This window comes from Muntiacus reevesi, chromosome 1 (genome assembly GCF_963930625.1).
Source record: "Muntiacus reevesi chromosome 1, mMunRee1.1, whole genome shotgun sequence".
In the NCBI taxonomy this organism is placed as follows: Eukaryota; Metazoa; Chordata; class Mammalia; order Artiodactyla; family Cervidae; genus Muntiacus; species Muntiacus reevesi.
This window is the reverse complement of record NC_089249.1, coordinates 281,738,533-281,754,009: the sequence shown is the minus strand read 5'-3', so window position 1 is coordinate 281,754,009 and position 15,477 is coordinate 281,738,533. Positions and strand designations below refer to the sequence as shown.

General features: G+C 43.0%; 1 protein-coding gene and 1 non-coding gene across 3 annotated transcripts in view; one reads left to right on the top strand and one right to left on the bottom strand.

The window, feature by feature from the left end:
• EFNA5 (ephrin A5) overlaps nt 1-15,477 on the top strand; it is a 284,983-nt gene that overhangs the window by 63,328 nt on the left and 206,178 nt on the right. The window lies entirely within an intron of this gene.
• On the bottom strand, nt 13,664-13,735 carry TRNAC-GCA (transfer RNA cysteine (anticodon GCA)). The gene has a single exon. It is a non-coding gene; the product is annotated as a tRNA-Cys (tRNA).

The window sequence follows — 15,477 nt, the reverse complement described above, 5'->3', positions numbered from 1 at the left end:
AAAATTTAAATACATGCATTAAGGCTAGAAAGGGAAAAAATAATTAGTTCCTGGAAAGCTGTGAATTACCTCTATCCAAAAACAAAGCTTTCTGAGAAAACATCTCGTGTTTAAGGAGTATTTTGGCATGCAGAGTTTGTGGTCTCGATGAGTCACCAGCGTGCAGTCACATTCTCAGGGCTCCAGGTTACCCCCACAAGTCAGTCTAGTATTTTTCCCGCTTTTCGTTTCGATAAAGGTGTTAGAAGTAAAAGGAGAAAGTGTGAAAACATGGGTTAAAGAACGTAGAGCACCTGGCCGTGTCTAGTGACCAGTGCAGGCTCAGTTCACACTCTCCCCCGCAGGAAACGTTCTTAAAGTCAGCGTCAGCCCTTCCTGTGTTTCAAATGTATGAACTCTTCTTCAAAGAGAAGGTCATTGCCTTATCCTCTTAAGCAGCTGAGAAGTTTTTCCTATCATTCTGCAGTCTTCCTGAGATTGAATTACGCAGATTTCTTAGCCTTGTTTACATCTGTAGCCTTGATCTGTTTAGGGTGATTTTTCAGAATGGCGTTTACTTACAGTCCTGAGAAGATGGTGCAGCCCACCCAAGTGCATGGTCAGCAGAGACTGCTGGTGAATCACCTGCTGCATCTCTTGGGTTACGCTTTGAGGTTTACATTCTTTTCCTTTGAGATTTCCCCATTGTTGGTCTTGTCAGTGGACCTAAGAGCTGAGATAGAGGTAGGACTGTATTATGAGTTTCTTTGCTTGCAACAGGTCCAAAAGATTGTGGACACAGTTTCCTTCCTTGGCATGTAATACCAGTGGTGCTTATTTCTAGAAAGAACGCACTGTGAATGTATTTCCCACGAAACAATCTAAACTTCTCTTTAGAAGTCACTTTCAGATTCAGCATGAACCACTGGTGGCTTAATGAGTTCTATAAGTTCGCCACATACTTCACGAAGACTGATTGCTTTAGTGTCTCATATCCCAGGTTTGAGGGTAATAAGAACTTCAACATCACGTTTTTCAGCTCTCACTCCTGTAGACAGAGGGATTCTAATCTTTTTAAGTCTTCTGGGTCTCTCCCTATCTGGATCACTGTCATTTCTCTTCTCTTGACTGTCTGCAGCGCTTTGAGTGGGAGGGTCCAAATTTAAGACAGAATACTAGGTATAAGCATGCTTTAGGTTTGGGCATCAAGAGGGGAACACTTCCAGTAACTGAGCTGATTGCCTTCAGCTGGTGGTTGGCCTTTGGGCTCCAGCAGAGTAGTAGGTTGCAGTCTCCGTCAGAGGCTGGAAGTTCCTTTCCTGGGTTCTGACACCCCGTAGCCGGTTGATCATCCTGCAGATGTAGTTTATATTCGTTTCCCTTAACCACCTGGTATTCCAGTTGCCTACATTTCGGCGCTCTGCCACTGTTCTGTCTGTTCCCACAGCCCGGGGGAATCTCCTGCCATCCGTGTCTTGTCGGCTTGGCCTCCAGTTCCCTTTGGGCAGCTTTGGTGCAGGTTCACTTCTTTTGGGAAGTAGCCTGCGAGGAGCCCCGGCCAACACTGACAGCTCCGACTCGTCACCCAGCCGGCATCACGAGGGGCATCAGTACCCAGCCTCTTCTGCTGTGCTGGGGGGTTGTTGTAGTCACCATCGGCTGATGACTTCATATTTCCTTTTGCAAGTCTGGAATCTATTCAGGCGGCTGGGGAGAGTCCTCAGGGGAAGCTGCTGCTTTGGGCTCTAGCGGACACTCAGGATTTTCCAGGCATGTTCCTCGAGGCCGCTGCTACTGCGTGTCTGTAAGCCACGCCCTGGGAGATGCATTTTGAAAACAGGAGCTCTCCCTGGAGGCTTTACAGCACACTCCCTACCAGGAAGATTTTCCTGAAACATACACTGGCGACTACTCTTCTTGCCTCAGCAAATCTCCAACGTGTTGTCATATGCTCTATAGGTAGCTACTTTGCATTCTGTGCTTGATGGTAAGCCCTTCTAGACTGCAGTGATACTTAGGACTGCAGCCTGCAGGCTCCTCTGTCCACAGAATTCTCCAGGTGAGAATACTGGAGTGGGTAGCCATTCCTATCTCCAGGGTCTTTTACGGAGCCAGAGATCAAACAACCAGATCTCCTGCATTGCAGGCAGATTCTTTACCATCTGAGCCACCAGGGAAGTCCTTATAATTACTGTATTATTAAAAATTCTCTATCAGTTTCTGTTGTCTGTAGAACTTCTACTTGATTTTACATTTTACATTTTGAGTTAATGCATTCATGAGGTTAAAAATCAACCCAATATTAAAAGAAATATATTGTCTGCCTTCCCCCCTTGCCTCTCTCCCCCTGCTCCCCGCTATCGTCTGTAGAGAGAACCTCCTTTATTAGAGTTTCACGTGTTCCATTTTTGTACAAATACATGCACATCCCAATATATATTTTTATAATCCCTTCTTTCTTACCCAAAGCATATGATACTCAGAGCTTATTATATCCTCTGTTCTGTACCTTGCTTTTTAAATTGGAGATTTAAATATGAAAATTCCATATCAGTACACAGAAAGCTTGCTTATTATTCCTTACAACTTTATCGTATTGTGTGGATGTGCTATAATTTATTTAGGTGGTCCCTAGTGGTGGACCCTTGGGTTGTTGGCAGTAATTTTCTACATAAGCTGTGCTGTTTATTTTAATCTTGTGCACATATTTCAAATATGTGCCTACGGAACTTTATCCTGTTTCCTTGCCCATTTCCTTGTAGACCTTATAAGTCACTGTAAAACTTGAGTAAACATGATTTTTAAAATCTGGTTTAATATATCCACAATGCTTACTAAATAGGAAGACAATGTCTTGAGCTTCAGGATGCCCCCAATTCAGAGTCCTGGTGTTTCATTTGAACCTAATTTATGCCTAATTCTTTGGGCACCTTTAAGTCAGAGGATTAAGCTAAAAGACATAAGCCCTCTACATTCATATGAGTTAAAGAGTTAAACTTTGTGGTATTTTGCCATGCAATGAAATATTAAAATTTTAATTAGATTATTGGCTACTTTAGAGAAAAGGAATGAAAAGTGTTCTATTACAGTTTAAGAACTGAGAATTTAAATGTAACTGGATGAGCAACAAATTAGTGTTATAATAGACTGGTCAGGGTGGGTTCATAACTCTGATTCTGAATTCTCACTTTTATAGACCTTTTATATGTTGCTCTCTAGGTATTCAAGGGTTCAGAAGCTGCTTTGTGGGTGCATTTATAATCCCTAGCCTCCCAAAGGAAAGGCTGTAAACTTCTCAAGTGAATAATTCGGTTTTATTCTCCGGTTTTTCATTTTCCTTGTATTCCTCGTCATACAGAGAGTCTGTGGGTCATTATGAATCTTGCTATTTCTATATTTAAGCATAACTAGTTTTCCCAGAATGTAATGTCCTCTATTCATGGATAAATTCAGTTTACTGCTTACCATCTGTCCTTTTGGAGTGTTTAGTATCCCGCTCAGTTTGGTGTCAGAGCCAGTCACTATGGATAAGATGTTAAAAATAAGGCAGAGACCAGGGCAAGACTCGGGTAAGGGAAGGTACTCCCCTCCTCTGAGCTAAGTAATTCACAGAGGAATCTCATCTGTACAATGTGAGTGAGTAAAAGCCCTGCATCTTCCCTCTGTTACCGAGAGAGGCATAGTGTAAGGCCTGGGAAACACCACCATGGGGTTTGCGAGAAGCTCATTCGGTAGCAGAAATGGGAGATGTTCTGTGGTATCTCCTACACGTTTTACTTTATGAGCTTCTCTTGTCTTTGAAGACTCTCAAGCGTTATTAGAAATAGTTAAAAAAAATCGTTCAAATGGTCTTTAAAGATTTTCTCTTTCAAAAATAGGAAAATGACTCTGGAAATTGTTAGGGATCCACATTACCGTCGTGTGATCGTTTGGTCTCTCTAGTTTGTTAAATACTTCTCTCTCTCTCTCTCTTTTTTTTTCCTGGCAGTTCATTAGGAATTCTGTTGGGGGATGCACTTCTATCAACACATTATCAGCAGCTGAAGAATTTTCAGTTTTCTGCTCACTCAGTGCTTGTAAAAATTGAATATATATCGCTTCCCCTTTATCATGTTGAAAATCTCCGGTTCATGGTCTGTTGAAATTCATCTTGTTATATTCAAAATGCATCTCCTGGAAGCAGCAACAATGCAGAAGACTCGAGTACACTTAATTCTCAGTGTTTTTCTTTCAATTCCTTTTCTACACTTTTTACTTGGAGATATTTTGTTTTAATCTTCCCTTCCCCTCTTCTCTAGCCAAGTTTTTTGTTTGTGAAAAGTCATATTTTTCCAAGCTATATTCTGTGTGATACAATATGGCTGGGTTTCAAGATGTTCCTCAGCTCTTGCATCCAGCTACTAATTCAGCACTCGGAAAAAAAACTAAATGATGTTTGTGGTGATGGGTCAGTGCCAGTGGAAGGAAATAATTTTGCAGAAGATGAATCCATTTCCAAGTAATGTTGGCTGGGTTGAAGCTTACATTGGAATTTGTTAGGTTGTCTGATAGAAAACCAAATTTGACCAAGACAAGGCTGTGTGTGTACGCTGTCTGTCTTTGTCTTCTCCTGAATACTTTATGCTATGTGTGTGTATATATTATACAGGGTATGATTTCACTTTGACAGTTAATGTTAGGCTTTAAAGGGATTAAAATAGTAGCATTCATTCCTGTTATTGTATAAACTTTTTTGGTGGGTGTTTAAAAAAATATATTAAATCAAATTTTATAATAATGAGCTATCTTCTAAAACAGTTTTTTTTTTAATGTGTCTGGCTGTTTAACTGTATTTCATTTAATCACTGCACCAGTTTAAGAAGTGTTATCAATCTTAATTTACAGGTGACAAAATAAGTTCGGAGAAGTTAAATGACTTACTCAAGGCCATTGAATTAATAAGTGGCAGAGCTAGGTTTTTGGGTCTTGGCGTCTTGCTGTCACTGATCCAATTTTTGATTGATCTGTCTTAGTGAAGTGCCGGTGAGATTTCACTTTGAGACTTACTTTGTGCTGGTTTCCTCAGAATATAAAATCTCTGGTGACAGCAAGAGTCCTCAGTATTTTCTCTTGTCCACTCCAGACAGGGGAGGGTGGTGTGGTATGGACGTAACCTGCTAGTTACATATATTCTATTGCTGGCACTTAGAGAAATTTCAGTTTTACAAGTTGAATAACTTTCTGAACGCTTTGAGGCCAGAGATTGGGCTCTCTTCCAAATGATCAAAATTATTATTGATAAGTTAATAAAAAGAAGGAAAGACATCTGTTATCACTTTATACTAGGAAAATCATGTTTTCTTCTAACAAAATAGTTTTTAAGTATTAATAAAATCGTAGCTTTACTTCTTACCCTTGAGTTTTATTTTTCAGTCTTGATTTGACAAGCAGAAGTAGAAAGCAGGAAATATTTTTGCCTAGGCAACTTAAGAAAAATAAATATTTGGCGTCTTGTGATGATCACCTCCCAGCAGTGTACGTCTTTTTGCTTATTTCCACCTGGAAATGTGACTGCCCTTTCACCCACTTTTACTTTTTAAGGTTGATGTACCATTTTCTCTTGCTAGGTAACATTTATGGGGTATAATGTATCCTCATTTTAGAGATTAGGGAATTGAGGATTGGAAGGCATAATTATCTTGCACATGATACATACACCGCTAGCAGGGGCAAAGCCGGGACTCACATTTCAGGCTGTCTCGTCCAGAATCTTCTGCGTTTGATCCTGGTGCTGTCCTGTCCATGCTGAGGGGCGTGGTGACTTGTGGCCCTGCAGGGGCTAGGGTACTCAGAAGTGAGCCCTTCTCTGAATAAATTTTACAGTTTTTGAGGGAGTGGAGCTCATAGTAATTTTATTTTCTCTGCGTCTTCCCCAGAATGAGTTACCGCTTCTTTTTCTGTACAGGGTATTTATTGAATGATGAGTTTAAAAGGGTACATGGAGATACTAACAGCTGATCTTCATGTTAATGGTATAGTTAAGCTTTTTATGATAGAGTGCGGTGATTGTGATTATTAGGGTCTGGTCCAGGCTTTGATCAGGCATATCCATTTCATAATGAGCCCCCAGTTGTGTAGTGCATTCTGCCTTTTATTACACTGTACAGAGAAATTCCTTCGTAAAGAAGGACTGACTTTTCTTCCTCTTAGGAAGATTAATAGTTTTTCACTATTAATGAGGTTCCATCTGCTCATCCGGCCTTCCACTCTAAAGGTTATACTTATTACCATATTCACAAACCAATCCAACTGTGTAATCAAAGTTAAAAAATTTTTTTTTTTTTTAAAAACCAAAGGTTCAATCTTGGTTTTTATAATGTACTTCTTTGGCTACTAAAGTGGGGACGGGTAACTCCGCTTCCTTCTTTTTCCATGTTTTCTTGGATTCCGCTTTGCTGCTGCTTGTCATCCATCCACCCACCCCAGATCACACAAATTAAACCATGTGATACGAGATCCACTGCTGAAAGCAAGGGTGCGCCCATGCAGCCGCCGCCCGGCGGGTCTCCTTTGGTATCCAGGTCACCGAAGGAGCCAGGGAGAGCCCCCAGCGGCCTCTGCGAGTGGGAATCCGATTCGTGGCCCGTCCCTTTGTGTTCTCCTCCTTTCAGGGGGGCGCTCCGGCGTCTGCAGCGGAGCCCGGGGGTCACTGCTGCCCACGGCCCCCAGCAGGGCCCGGCCGGGGGTGCTGGGCGAGGGGGCCGGCTGGAAGCGAGCAGGCCCTGACTGCGTAGCTAAAAATATGAATAAATGAAGTTCCATACCACAAACAGAGTAAAATTTGATGGTAGGGGATTACTGGAACATTTTATTAACTGGGGTTTTGCTGTTAAAAAAATTAGCTTTTGAAAAAAGTTCCATCTCTGAGCCTCTGTGTTTGGCCTGGGGATGGTGGTGATCACGGCCGCTGGCTCGGTTATCCCAGCCCTGCGCCGTCACACCCTGCAGTCACCGAGCTCATTTTTTCCTTTCTGCTCCTCTCCCCCTCTCCCCTCCTGCCCCCGCCCACCTTCCCGCTTCCCTTGCCTTTCTGGGTCCCCTGCTTTTTCAGGCCCACCCCTCATTGTCAGCCTGGGGTGGCGCTGCTGACTCATCCAGTCTCATGGTTTAGAAGGCAATGACAAATGAGTGTCAGTAGGCATCATCTTTAGCAATCCGCCTGACCTTCCAAGTTGGTCTTTGATAAAAAGAGCCTCAGGATCTTGGACACTGTCACCAACGCTGCCACTTGGAGCACAGGTGAAGCAGGTGGCAGCAACAAGGCAGATACACCCGAGCTGCCAGCGTGATTTGAAACAAGACGCCCCTTTTCCATTCAAGTTTAATTTTTCCAAGGGCCACTAATGAAAAGCAGCGAGAGCACAAGCACATACCTGTTCTGCCTGATCCTTTTTTACTAAAACAAATACTTTTTTTTTTTAAGAAACAAGGGCTCTCTACTAGGCAGAATATAATTCTAGTTTAGTAACTTAACAATAACACCACTGGATTATAAATAACTAAAGGATATTCAGGCGGAAAGAGGGTGCTGGCTGGGTCGGGAGAGGGATTAGCTGTGAGCTGTCCTGGGAGACCTAGGGTACGTTTGTAATTACTTGATGAGGGGGGATCCTTTTACAGCAGCAGCCTGCCTTTCACTCAGCATCGTCTTCCTGGTTCTGTTTTTTTTTTTCCCATTTACGTCTCCTAGATCTGTGGTTCTCAACACCGGCTGCAGGTTTAGAACCCCCTTGGGGCTGGGGAGGGCGTGCTGGGACCCCACCGTTGGAGAGTCCGATGTGGTGGGCGTCAGGTGAGGCCGGGGTGGTGGTGGGTTTACTGTCTCTCCAGGGGATTCTAATGCGCAGCCCGAACAGGAGCGCCTGGGCCCAAAGGTTGACCAGCTGTCTCACTAAGTGGGTGCGCCTGAGAACTGCAGGGTAAGGGGGGTTTTGAGTCAGAAGCTGGGTGGTTTCCCCACTGAAGCCTCAGCCTTCTCGACCCCTTCAGAGTCCTCGAGCAGGCTAGAAACTGGCTGGGAATCCCTGCTTCCAGAGGGAACAGATGTGTTCTGATGCACAGCCACCGAACGGTTCAATGCTGAAGTCCGGTTCTCTGCTAGGACGAGGCACAGCCTTCTAGAACAGTCTGGCCTTGCTTTGACAGTCGTGGATGGATGATTGACAGCGGGCAGTGCCACGTAGATACATCTGCTGAACCTCTTGCCCCAGTCAGGGTCCCTCAGCCGCTCTCAGAGCTCTTTCAAACCTGGTGCCAACGTACATCCTTGGACAACAAGGAATTTGCACTGAAACTGCTAGTAAGGGGCGTGAACAGAGGTCACGTGCTGCAGCTTCTTCTGGGGGTCAGTTTCTCACTTCTCTTGTATTGTTTTTCACTGCTGGTTTCCTGAAATGTTAAATTTGACAGATTTTGCTTCATTGATTCTTTTTCTTGTGGCTACTCAGAAAAATGAGTCAAAGAAGCTCTGTTTATTCCCGTCTGCACTGTGGCTTATAGGCTGAACTCATTCACAGAAAAAAACGGCGGAGGGCTCCCCGGCTTGTTTCGGTGAAGGCATTAGAAAGCATGATGGTTTCATCACAGCCAGAGATGTCACTTCACCTCCCTAGCTGTAGACTGCTTCTCAGCACCTACTGCTGGCCTATGCTGATGCGTCTGCATTGAAAAGGCCTTGTCTCCTCTCTGAGGTCCTTCCCTTCTACAGGGGTTCTGCCTCTACAGCCTTTTGGTAGGCGTATTCTGAGTGGGGGTCCCCTGACCTCCACGGAGTTTAGAGTTTAAAGCCATCTAAGAGAAGTCATATCGTTGGTTTGCCTCCTTTCCTGTACTCAAGGTACATTTTAAATAATTCTTTGTGTGTGGTCAGATTTTCCAGCTTAAAAAAAAGAAGTGAGAGAATTCACAGTGTCTTTAAAATCTGTGTTACAAATAACCATGTATTATTTGACTTAGCTTTGTTCAAAAACAAGGGCTGGGTTTACATTCATTGATTGACTTCTTGGTCAGACTTGTGTACCGAATGTGTACTGTGACTGACTGAAGATTGAACGTTTGTATAATTGAAGGTCTCTCTACGCGAATGATTTTTTAAATGTTGGAAGCCAGCATTTACTCTGTCTATGACATTAACAGTAGTGAAAGTAACTGCTTTGAGAAATAGGCTGGGACATATGTCGGGCTTGTCTGTCTACTCTGGCGTTTTGGTAAAGTTTGATCCTTCATTGATGCATTCAGGAGATCTTTACAGGTGTTAAGCTCTTTGCGCTCCACCAGGTGTCTGAAAACTCAGTTGCCAATAGAGGCCAAGAGGGTTATACAAGTAAGTGCGGAAGATGGTGTGCTGGGGAAAGAAGTGCGACTGGTCATCCGGAGAGCACACGCTCTGCCTTAGCTCTGTGGCTGGACATGAATATTAATATGATGGTGTTGCCAGATGTTAACGTATTTTTATGACAAACTAATAATCTCGATTTTTAGGTCAATTCAACACCGACTTCAAGTATTATTTAAAAAAAATATTCTGTGCTGGCCAAGTAAAGCTGGTATGCGGGCTGAGAATTTTTGTGACCTCTGATGTTTTGTGGCTCTGTTCCCTGCTCCCTACCCAGCCCCAAATATGTGGAAAGTACTTGAGTGGGGTAGCCTACTTTTAAATATATTCTCAGCACTGAGAATTGCATGTTAGGTAATTAAAAATCATTGAAACAGCAGATGGTAATAAAATATGTACAATGATAGATTCATTTCACACATACACTCCCCTCTTGACCCACCCACACAACTGTTAAAATTTTTACATGAAGACCCAAACTGGTTACAAGCATCTATGATTATTGGTGTGAAAAATGCTCATAAATATGGGCACATAAACTATCTGAGTGACTGTCTAAATGAGTTCTGGTCACATTATTTTTCAGCACAGTTTCTGAAAGCAGTTGTGGTTGCAGTGAGCTTGGTCTGAGCTTATGGCTCTGGAGCACGTGAGAATCTTGCCTTATGCGTGATGCATGCCATTTACTTTTAAGATAAATTCATGCCGGTGACTGGAGATCCCAGATCACTGACATTTGACACAGAGCTATAAATTCTGCTCCCTCTGGATGGAACTCGTTTGGAAGTATTTCAAGAATGTTATTCCTCCTAGGATTGTGGTTTGGAGGGTAGAGGTTAGAATATAGGAAGGAACTACCACCATAGGAGACCTGAGTTATGCCTGTTTCTTTAGCAATTTTTGTGGAACTCTGGACTGTCTTCCTTAGTCATTACATTCATCCTCTTAATCGCTTTGGTAGCCAACGTTCTTGGTGCACAGGTCAGGAAACCACCAAGGTAAAGAAGCCTGGTTTGTCTATCCAAGATGGCCATTTCTAATAAGGGCCAAAGTTAGCACTCACTCCCGCGTTTTGGGGCCGCCTCTGAGGCTGCCTCTTCCCTGCTGGAGCGTGAGGTGGGTAACGGGCTGTGTGCAGGGCGCTCATGGAGCCAGGGCGTGGAAGATGGGTCGCTGTGTTCTCCAATCCTGCATAAACGTGGTCATATATCTACATAAGACAAGGTCATGTAGCAACCCGTTGTCAAGAGAAGGCAGGAGCATGGAGGAATTCTTTTCCTTGCAAGGTTTGCAGGGGGGTAAATTTAGGAAATTGGAAGTGTAAGCAGAGAGACCAACCCAAGTCATTGAAGTTGCCTTAGCAAGGGGGAACACTCAAGCAGACAGACGCTTCAGTGCCTGAGATGATTGCTTCCACAGAGACCGTCTCCTCTTCGGGGATCAACCTCAGTAACCAGGGGAGAAAGGAAACAAAAAGGGTTAAAACAGGATGTCTTCTGGACTTTAAAAAAAATAACAAAACAAACAATGGTGACAAAAGAACGAAGAGGCAAATTACCTCCTTTTCAAGTCCCATTTGGGAGATAAACTTCTTTGCAGAGGAAACCTCATCAAGTTCAGCTTCATTCCACAGTTTTTAAATATTTACTATGGAAAAGAGCACTCATTCTCTTTACTGATGTGTGTGTGTGTGTGTGTGTGTGTGTGTGTGTCTATGTTTATAATTAGTTTTCATTCTTTGGCGCCTCCATAACTCAATTGGATATTAGCAGAGCCCTTGATTTTATCTTTTCCCTCCTTCCTTATTTTAGGTATTCCAGTCACTTTGCTTTTTGCAATCTGAATAAAAGGAGATCTGGGAATTGAACTCAAAGGATTGATTCTGGTCCTTTAAGCAGTGTGGGACTTAGTCTATGAGAAAGTTAAATCTGTTGCTTATATTTAGTTTGTGGCTCTCTGTAGACTTAATTCATTCGTCCTGCTCCTCCTTGTCAGGCATAATTCAGTTGGCTTCACGTGCCCACCTACATCCATGACCATCTGCATAATTTCTCTTTGAGTTTATTCTCTTTGCCCCAAATTTCCAGCCTCTTGAAGTGGCCAGTCTGTTGGCTGTCCCCAGACTAAGTTTCACTCTCACGGTGCCACACGCCTGGTGGGGGTTCGGGGAAGACTGTCAACAGCGCTGGAATGTTGGAAGTCTTTTTTCGAGCAAGCGGAGGACCTTTGGTACCTTGCATAGGAGCTGGAGTGGTGTGCATGCTCTTCACTATGCACTGCAGCCAGAGCACCTGTTCAGTGAGAGGAATCAGCTAAATTACTAGACGTAATTGATGTTTGTGCAAAACATAGAACATTTGTTTTTCTCTCCTTGTGGTTAATGCTCAGCTTGATCATTTAAATGAGGCTTTTTCCTCTCTCTCTCCCCATCCCTCTCTACATTCTATTGAGCACATTTCTTTTCCTCTTAGCCTTTGTCTCCAGGGCACTAACAGTTGCTAAATGTTTCTTATGGAGATAATATATTTAGGAAAAATTTTCATTCAGGTTTGTAATGCTAGCTTGCCCCTTCCTACAACACAAGCAATGAAATGCAGATACGACACAGTTATCGTCCCCAAGTTGAGTCATTTTAAAGTGTATGCATGTCATATATAGTTTTTAATAATCTCTTGGCTATAGAGCATAAACTGGTCTATGAACAAGGATGGCCTGATGAAGCTCGCTTCCCTTGGCTTGGGTGGAATCAGCCAATTTCAAGGCAGATTAGTGGCAGTGCAGAGATAAACAGGCAACGAACATCACTTGAAGAAAAGAAAAATCTCAGCACATCCTCTCCCAGGGAGTGAGGATACAGTGAGTGGGAGGGGGGAACCAGAATGGGCCCCCCAGTTTCTGTGTTCTAACCATGCAGCCACGTGCCAAGAGGCCTAGTGGCTGCTGCTGTTGTCTTGTTGGTTTTTAATAAAAATAAAATCTGGTTGTTTTGAAGACTCATTCCAACCACGTAAGCAGCAAGGAGAATGTGAATAGTCTTCCCAAACTGGGGTTTGGCTTGTCTAACTTCTTGCCAACTCATATTTTTAAAGGAGTTTTTGCGAGAGCCAAAGAAGGTCACTGCGAGGTTGTAGTTTCCTCCTTGCACGTGGCGAGTCACGTGGCCCCCCCGGTTTGTCTGGCTTCCATCACTTTTTCTCTTGTGCAAGTCGGTTTGCAGCCCGATGCCGAGCATCCTGCTGCCTGCGATTGTTGGTGTGGCGCACGGAGGCTGTGCAGGTCTCTTAGCCTCTCTGCTGCCTGGATTGTCTTCCTGCTCTTTAAGGAGTGGCTACCGCAGAGGAGAGGAGCCTTCGTCGTATCTGAAAATTGAAGGTGACAAAGACAGAGAAGTGATGACATTGTCTTAGTGGCACAGAGCATAATCACAGTTACATGTAGAGTTTCACGTGTAAATGCCTGATTTCCATACCTCTAAAAACCTGACACATTATTTCTGCCACTTTTCCTCCCCATCCTTTTTTTCCTAGCATACAAGTAGGTCAAGAAGTCTTCAGAGAGTCCTGAAATAACTTGCAGGTTTCTTTGGAGGCCAAGAGGCTTCCACTTTTACTACTTCCCTAATTTTCCATCAAAAGGAGGAGAAGATGGGGACAGGCAGAGAAGAAAAATGCCTGATTTGGTTAAGCCTGTGAATCAAGCAGTTTTCTGTTTCATACATATTTACTTATTTAAGTGGCTCTTGACCGCCATTAGGATTTACTTAGAATTCTAACCTTACATCCCCTTATTTTCCCTTGCCCTCTACATTTTGCTAAGATACAGGTGAAAATAAATGGAATCTCTAAGAGAGTTGGTGTATCCATTCAGCCTACATTGACATACAGGCCTGGGGAGATTCCATAAGAAAGACTCAGGCTGGTTCCTCTATATCCATGTAAGATGACACCTAGACCTATCTGAAAAGCATTTCTTTACTCCAAAAATAGACTCTGTGGTGTTCTTTGGTAGTGCATTGATATGCTTAAAAACTAAAAAACCTCTGGAGACCAAGTTGTTTCTAGTTTTTATCCTGAATTCTTTCCTTAAACTAACTAATGTTTGAAGGCGCGCTCCTGGTTTCCCTTCTGAGCTGAGGCTTTCTTCATAGAGGAGGCCGTTCCTTTAAGATGGGAGGTGGTGGTGGTGGTTTGGTCTCTAAGTCGCGTCCGACTCTTATGACCCCGTGGACTGTAGCCCACCAGGCTCCTCTGTCCATGGGATCCTCCAGGCAAGAACACTGGAGTGGGTTGCCATTCCCTTCTCCAGGGGATCTTCCCAACCCAGGAATCGAACCCGGGTCTCCTGCTTTGCAGGCAGATTCTTTACCAACTGAGCTACCAGGGAAGCCCTTTAAGATGGGTGCAATTCTATACATACTAGGCCATTGGAGCAGTTTTCCCATTGACTTTATCATAAAATTGAAAACCACATTTAAACCACTCCCTGCACTTAAAATGTATATGTTAATGGATAATAATTATTTTGGGGAGAGAGGTAGTAAAAAAAAGTCAGCAAGTAAAAATACCCCAGGGATGACTAAAATACAAGCACCAAGGTACCTTCTCCTGAGTCTGGACGCGTGGGTGGCGCTGTCTGTCCTACACTTTTAGTTCTGTTTATTCATGGTCCTAAGTCTTTCCTCGATCTCCTGCTTTTAGCTGTTCTTTCTAAAGATGGGTTTATGAGGTCTGCTCTTTGAGTTGTCTACTCAATAACCCTAATTGGGGGTGGAGATGTGTTTGTTTATTGTCTTTCGTTTCATTCCATGTAGGAAAGGCTAGCCTACTTTTCCTGATTTCTAGGTATGAACTGCCTTTAAAAACCATGACTGTGAGCAATTATTTTTGTAATTGCAGATCTTTATGTAGTGCATTTTATTTAGGCAGGCTTGATTCTTAATTGAGCATGATTGAATAAAAACAAAAATACCTGAATTTGAGCAGTCCCGTTAGTCAATGAAAGAATGCAGAAACAAAGGAAAATGTTGTAAACATAATATTTTTCAGTTTGGTGGTATGAGAAGTCACCTTTGAAAACCTACACCCGCTCCGGCATTAGTTTGATGGGGGTTTTGGTGTCAGTTTGATTTTTCCCTTTGAGTGGTCTGCTTTACCTAGTAGTCTTCATTTCAGCAGTTTTACTTACCATGCTATCCAAAGCATTAAACATACCAGTGAACTAAACTGTCCCCAAAATGTAATTTCATTTTATACCATATAATATCTTCCACTAATTTATCACCATCCAGATGTTCTTATGTAACTTAACTTCTAACCACAGTTCTGAAACGTTTAGGGATAATTTCTGCTATGGCACTGTTTCAACGTCTCGCATGGAAAGAGAATTATCTTTTCCATATTCGAGGATTTAATTTTAAGGATTGACTAACTCAATAAAATCTTCTCCCTACTTTTTTTTGTACTTTGTTACTTCACTTGTCTTGGGTAGTAGATGTAATATCTGATCTGGTGTCCCATTGTTTGATTCATCCCTAGTTCATTATAAAAATTCTGTTTCCTTATTTGCAATTTTAAGGTACAAAAGGATGCTATTCACAGATTTTCCTGTCTATACATATGGCCTAATGTTATTTAGAATTTATCAGAACCCTAACTTGATGACTGAGTCATCATTCTCTCTTTCGGACTCATTTATCTGTCCAGATCCCACACCTGCTTCCCTCCTTGCTTTGAAGTGTTTGCTGCTAGAAATGACAAGAAATGGAGGTACCCCATTTTGCCCGCTATGTGATATGATAAGAATGGACTAGTGACTTGGGTCCTGGTGAGCGGGTCCTTGGCTTTTGTATTTTACAGATGTTAACTTAGAATTTCCATTCAGTTGTTCTTATTATAAATGAGAAGCAGGGAGGGAAAATGAACTCACTGCCTATTACCATGGATACTGCATGAAAGAAAAGAAAGGAAGAAAGTGAAGTTACTCAGTGTCCGACTTTTTGTGACCCCATGGGCCATGGTCTGCTAGGCTCCTTCATCCATGGGATTCTTCAGGCAAGAGTACTGGAGTGGGTTGCCATTTCCTTCTCCAGGGGCTCTTTCTGACCCAGGAGTCGAACCAGGGTCTCC